General features: G+C 33.9%; 1 long non-coding RNA gene across 2 annotated transcripts; it reads left to right on the forward strand.

The window, feature by feature from the left end:
• Positions 1 to 298: 298 nt before the first annotated feature.
• LOC149153062 (uncharacterized) lies at positions 299 to 4902 on the forward strand. Of its 2 annotated transcripts, XR_016263284.1 has the most exons (5): positions 299 to 451; positions 486 to 616; positions 2863 to 3022; positions 4155 to 4575; positions 4711 to 4902. It is a non-coding gene; the product is annotated as an uncharacterized LOC149153062 (long non-coding RNA). The 2 variants fall into 2 exon arrangements; XR_016263283.1 differs by having other exon boundaries at positions 4155 to 4902.
• The last annotated feature ends 2250 nt before the right edge of the window (positions 4903 to 7152 follow it).

Here is a 7152-nt window from a genome sequence, read left to right on the forward strand (position 1 = left end):
TTATAAAAAAAAATGATTGGCTCAACCAATTTTTATCCAATGTTTCTATTTGGAGGTCTTATTGCCGGTCTTGCCTGCCCAGTGAGTGTAAGTTATTTTATCCTAAGTGTTTTAAAACAAAGGCCGATCAAATTATTTTATGCAAAGTAATAAGGTTCGAGAAATTATTTTATACAATGTTTTTGTAACTTAGTTTACACTTGTCACCCTTGCGTGCTGACATGATTGTTTATAGTTGTCACCACCTGTCTTCTTATCTATCCATTCCACCGCCCTCTCGCTCCCTCTTGCCCCTCTTCATTCCATTGAAGGTAGATTGTCCACCGCCCTCCCGCTCCCTGTTGCCCCTCTTCATTCAATTGCACTCCCTGTTGCCCCTCTTCATTCCATTGCAGACAGATTTTCCATTGCAATGCATCCACTCTTTATTCCCGTGTTGATCTTTGTCCAGGTGTGTCTTTATTCCCGTGTTGATCTTTGTCCAGGTGTGTTTTCTCTACGAGGATGAAGCCATGCGCTGAAGCATTTGGGATTATTGTAACATAAACGAACTCTAGCTTCCACTGCAAAGACGTTGGGGCTGAATCAGTTTGCTGCTGCTGCAAACAAACTAAAGGTATGCTTTTACATATACTCAGTTTGTGTTTACATATATCTTCCCCTTTAAAGGTTTTTGGATCACTTTGTTGTTGTTGCAAACTGAACCCTCTAATTTTATAATGCTCCTCTGAGCAGTTTTCCTTAATGTGAGTTCTTTATTCTTTCTTCGGGTTGTAAAAGGAAGGCGAAACCAACTTAGCTGCTCCACCTAATTAGCTTTTCATGGTTGCTGCTCCACTTAATTAGCTTTTCATGGTTGTTGGCGGGTGTGAGTGAGCTACACTTTCCCATGGTGGGTTGGGAAATTTTTGTTGGTGGTTTGTTTCAGGGTTTTGTGCGAATAATGACGATTTTCCATATGAGTCTATCCGTGCACAATTAATTCGATGCCTTGGATTGCTCATGAAAATGAGAATGGCACGTTTACTTGCACAGATAACAAGTACGGGTGATTGTCTGCTCGTTTTGACATCCTACGGGCCATGATATAGCAAGCATGGATTAACCTTCATTACAGGATTTCCATTGAAAATGTTGTTGGTTGGGTTTGCACTCGAATAACTTTCCTTCACTCGAATAAATTTCCTTATTCATGAATTCTAGAAGATTGTCCAAGGATTTGAACGCTGGACATGTTCCCATGTCTACTTCAGGATCAAGATGACGAGGATATGGGGATATAACTTTGGGATGATCAGTTGCTTTGGGTGTGTAGAATAGAACTATGCAGAAAATATATATTTGCAGGAGTGTTAATTTTACTTCCATTACATGTCTATGTGATTCTGTAAATAATTTTTTTAAACATCAAATTTTTTACAATTCATGTGCAGAATGACAGAGAGGAAGATAATTTTTTTAGCTTCCAACTTCACTAACCTTAGAAAAGTTACCGGATGTGTAGAATACAAGAGTTCCTCCCTCACTAAATGAGGGTGCTAGCAGTTCAAGCGCTTAGAGTACGATTAGTGAAGAAGAATTTGTTCTAATTCATTTCTAGAACCACCTGCCCAAGAGGAATTGGGTATTGAGTCGGAAGAAGATTAATCTATAAGTACTCATTATTTTCCTGTTAATATAAATGGTAAAATACCTATGATCATCAATCGTAGGAGCGTGGACGAGAAACTCATCCATGGTTTTCCCTACCTAGATTTTTTCGGAGCTTGAGTTGTGCTATATATTTTTTTTACCACCCATTGACTAAGTGGTTGGAAACAAGGGTCGTGAATCAAAAGCGCTTGGTCACCCAGCAGCTCCTCCACCACAAACTTCCATTGCAAGCATCCACCCAAATGGTTGAATCTCCTTCTAGAGTCTTTCTAAAATTGTCCTGAAGAAATGACTCTAAAATTGTCCTGAAGAAATGATTCAAGGCAGTGGGGGCACGTGGAATGTATCCAAGGCCATATGTCACCAAATTTTTGTTTATTTTTATTTCATTTATTTTTATTTCTAACAAATAAATAACTAACATAAAAACATATGCAAATTTATATAAAATAAAAATTAATATGATTAAATAAATTGAAGTAATTTTCAAATATGGTATGGTTTTTTTATGAGGTATAAATGTCGATGGGTTAGTTTCCCGAGAGCGAGCTCAAAGGTATCGCTTTCTATACCAAGTATAGCGAAGGAGGAATGGTCATATACTTTCGGTGCGATGGAGCTGGACTTGCTACTATAACTGATACTTTGGAACAACAACAATGAACAATATTCCTTATTGTTTTTGGAACAACAACAATGAACAATATTCCTTATTGTTTCAAAGCTTGCGGAAAATTAGAAATATGGACAATATGTAAGTCCACCACTCTCATATATAGATACAACATTATCTTGTATAAATTCCTAAGCCCTCTAGACATGAAATAGACACGTAGACATTGAGCTATGGCAGGTGATGAGATAAAATGATTAGATGGCCGATGTAGCCCGTTCTCGTTGTCTCAACACTTTGTGACCTTAGATTATCTGTTCTCATTGTTGCGTGTAAGCTTGAATGGCTTTTCAAACCTTCTTACTCTGCTTTTGCAGGCTATGACTTAGATTCTGTATTTATTTTTAGTAATAATCGATATTTTATTGTGTACTTTCTTTTTGCAATTTTTTTATTGTGCGGAAGAAAAATAGTGTTATGTAAAGCTTTTGAATGTGTAAAATAGTGTTATGTAAGGCTTTTGAATGTGTAAAATAATGTCATGCAAATTGTAGATTGTTTATATTTCACATTTTTTTTCGTCATGCCTGAAACAGACCCCTTGAGAAAGACCCGCATCTCCGCTCACTGACGTTCGCTCTTAGCTACTGCTCACTTAGCTACTGCTCCGGGGAATGACACTCTTTGGGAATGAGGGTGTTAACTCTAACTGACGTTCGCTTAGCTACCGCTAACTGACGTTCACTCTTAGCTAAGGTAAGGCCTAACCTAAACCCCAAAATGTCCAGTCATGGTGTTTCTGGGTTTGACGCTATCTAAGGCACCCCAAAATGTCCAGTCATGGTGTTTCTGGGTTTGACGCTATCTAGGGCTTTGAATGTGTAAAATAATGTCATGCAAACTGCAGATTGTTTATATTTCACATTCTTTTTCGTCATGCAAATGTGTAGATTGTTTATATTCCGCAAAGTGTAGATTGTTTATATTTCACATAATTTTTGTTGTTTTCGTCCGGCAACACCTCAAGTTCTGGCAAGTGATTTTAATCATCAAACCATGAATCGTAATGGAAGTGGAGACTATGGATATTATGTGCATAAAGTTGTAGTGGGTCAATTTGCATAAAATATAAAAACAAACAATTATTAGAAATTAAATTTCTAATAATTACATGGTAAAAATTTCTAATAATTACATGTGAAATTAAATACTTCGTCACTCTAATAATTAAATAATTACTAATTAAATAATTACAAATTACTAATTAAATAATTACATGGTAATAAGTGAAATTAAATACTTCGTCACTCTAATAATTAAATAATTACTAATTGAATAATTACAAATTACTAATTAAATAATTACATGGTAAGAAGTGAAATTAAATACTTCGTCACTTTCAAACTATGAATTGTAATGGAAATTCATGGAGACTATAGAGATTATGTCCATTGAATAGTAATAAAAATGGAGACTATGGAGATTATATGCATAATGTTTTTGGATCAATTTGCATAAAATATAATAATTATTATAATTATTAGAAATTAAATAGTTGCATAGCAAAAACTGAAATTAGATAAACTAAATTTTTGTTTCAAGAGCGAGAATTGCTACATAAATACTAAAATTTTTAACTTAATCATCAAAACCTTATTAATACATACCTCATATATTGGATACGTCAGTCTAAGATTAACATAAATTAATATTATGTATAGTTAATTGATTCTATTGTCTTTGAATCTATTAAATAATTTTATTGTCTTTAAATCAATGAAGATTAACATATAACATAAATTAATACTATATATAGTTAATTGATTCTATTGTCTTTGAATCTATTAAATAATTCTATTGTCTTTAAATCAATGAATTATATGTACAGGGAAAAGGAAAGAGGCAACGAAACCGTCATTCTTGCAATATTCCAGGCAAGGGAATGAATGGTTGAGAGTTATTAAGAGTTTCTACTTACAACATTTGCATTTAAAATTTGTATCAATAGTTTTTTTTATTGCATGTAGATATGTATCCGTACGGCTATATATCATTTCCTGACCATTGGATTTAAACGGTTATATATCATATTTATTTCGGGAGCATTAGATTTCAATGGCTATATATCATATCTATTTCTGGAGCAATGGATTTAAATGGCATTGGAATTTTCTAACTGAAACTCATGCATTCATTCCATGCAGGATGCAAGCTTATATAAGACACGGTCGAGTGTTGGAAGCATTTCTCAATTCCAAAATAGAGCTTGAATGGAATATCGTATGCATATTATTGCATGCTTGCCCGTGGTATCATTGAGTGATTATAAAGATGGCAACAGTTTTGTTTTCAACTTTCCATCATCATAAAAGTTTTAGAGATAAGAATGCAAAATAGTGCCCCAATTTACTTTCAATGATTTTAAAGATAGATTGTTGTTCCAGGATCTTAGCATCAGTGCTGGACGATCTCCGTTGCTTCAGTTTGGCCCTTCATTGCTTGGTTGTTTAGATTGGTTCGATGGATTGGCAGACTAGATTATTTTAGGGTAGGCTTATTCTCAATGTATCATTAACACCTTGAGGGAATTAGAGCAGTCCTATATAGAGGGTTTTGAACCCAGGTCTTCACATTAATACAAGCTCGATCACCTTGATATTGTGATGGATTGTGAGATATTGTTTCTAACAGTTGCACTGATCAGTGATCAGTGTAAGGAGGATCTAGAATTAGCTGCTTAAAAAAATAAAAAATCCATGTTGTTGAGATGATATGAGAGCGCATTGTTTGCCAGTGATTTGTTATTAAACTTAGATTATTTTTTTCTTTAATCCATTGATTTGATTTGAGATTAAACTTAATTAACTTTTTCACTTGATCCAGTGATTTGATGGAGAGCCATGTTTGAATCCCAGAATGGTATTGTTAGCATTGTAGTGATGATTTTGGCAAACTTTACGAAGGAATATTTTTAGATGATAAATACTACATATGTCACAGTTAAGAAACTTAATGGAAGGGTCGTCACAGTTAAGAAACTTAATGGAAGGTCCGAGATGCATTCGTTTAAAATTACGAATACATTACTCAACTATTCATACAGTGTCATTAATCATACAATATGTCGCATTTAGACTGTTGTGCTGAAGGGCAACCCCTGCACACACCCGGAATACATTAAGCTTACGAATACATTACTCAAATATTCATACAGTGTCAACAATTTGTTTTCAAACTTAACATTAAACAGAGAAACATTTTTAATGACTTATTTAAATATAAGGATTTCAGACCCGGCAGGGACTACCGCTGCCTACAGCACTTGTTTATTCATATAAAAAAACCTTTCAACTTTTTTTTTTTAATTCATATAAAAAAACCTTTCAACTTTTTTTTTTTTTTTTTTAAAACTGTTAGTTTTCTGTTAATATTTATCGCAATCCACTAAATTATTACATTTGTTTAATAAAAAGCATGATAATTATAAATCGCAATCCACTAAATTATTACATTTGTTTCATAAAAAGCATGATAATTATAAAGAGTAAGCAACTGTATCACCCTGGACTCCCCCTTGATATTAATCCCTTTTTTTTACAACAACTGCAATTTAATACTCTTTTTAAAATAAATAAACAAAACAAACTAGCTCACAAAATTTTGGCCAAATATTTAGCTCCAAGTCAATTTTACGCATATATATATATATATTTTGTCAATCGAATTTTCTGCCCAACGGGGAAAATTTTACTTTCCCTTTTTATAAAAAAATAAAAAAAGTCCCAATAAATTAAAATTGGGAAAAGCTGGTCAACTCTTTCGTTCACACCTATGAAATTACAGCCAGTCCAAATGATTAGATATCTATTTCGATGCGGCTAAACAGGCTACTCCAATCTTTCGTTCCAATGGACCATAGCATTTTTGAACATGGTAACCTAGGATTTATCAATGGAGATCCTTCATAGAGAAATTCAGCTGCATGTATAAGGAGAACCCAAGGTCACCGGAAAACTGCAGGTAGACTACATGGGAGAGAGGGCTATCTCCTTGTCGAAGGCGTTACCAACTATTGTCAATCGAAAAAAGATGCTACCATGCATTCGCACCACACGTAGCAAATAAAACCTCCTCTGCCACTCGCAGATCATCGGGTCGCCGACGCTCCGTCTCCAACACCCACTCCCACAACTTTGGTAGCTTCACTTTGCATATTACTCTTACTCTCTTCAAATCTATTGGAACGCCGGGTAAGGAACAACAAGTACAGATGTATGGATCCAACATCTGACGTGAAACGAGGTTGTCAATAAACGTTCGAAGTCTCAGTGATCTGGAGATCAGTTTAGTTTACAGTGTATTATGATGCTGGACCAAAACTAAATCCCAAAGGACCCCAAATAAACGGATCCAAAACTAAATCCCAAAGGACCTTAAAAAAAATGCCATTTCGTATTATGATGCTGGATCTAGTAATAGATCTCCCAAAAAAAGATAAGAAAGAGCATGCAACCTGTATCTAATACCATGTAAGAGTGCAAAAACACCCACCAATCAGAGTGCAAGATTTAAAATCTTTCCCTGAAGAGATCAGGGAATTTGAAGAACAAAGAAAAACAATTCATTGTTCTAGGAAAATATGTTATATATTAAAGTAAATTATAAGAGCAATATAATCTTTTAACCATGGCTATAAGAAAAGATTTACAATATGTTAAGTAAATTTACCAATTTCAAATTTTTGTTTTTAACTCCTACAGAGTAGAATTTAGTTTGGTTTAATAAATAAATAAATAAATTGAAGATACAAGTGGAAATTTTAGAGAATATTTCCACACACTTAAAACTAAAAGTTTAATGATTATAAATATTTAATTATAATTATA

This window comes from Pinus tabuliformis, chromosome 9, assembly GCF_031772625.1.
Source record: "Pinus tabuliformis cultivar Carrire ecotype Pingquan chromosome 9, CPIR1, whole genome shotgun sequence".
NCBI classification, from domain to species: domain Eukaryota; kingdom Viridiplantae; phylum Streptophyta; class Pinopsida; order Pinales; family Pinaceae; genus Pinus; species Pinus tabuliformis.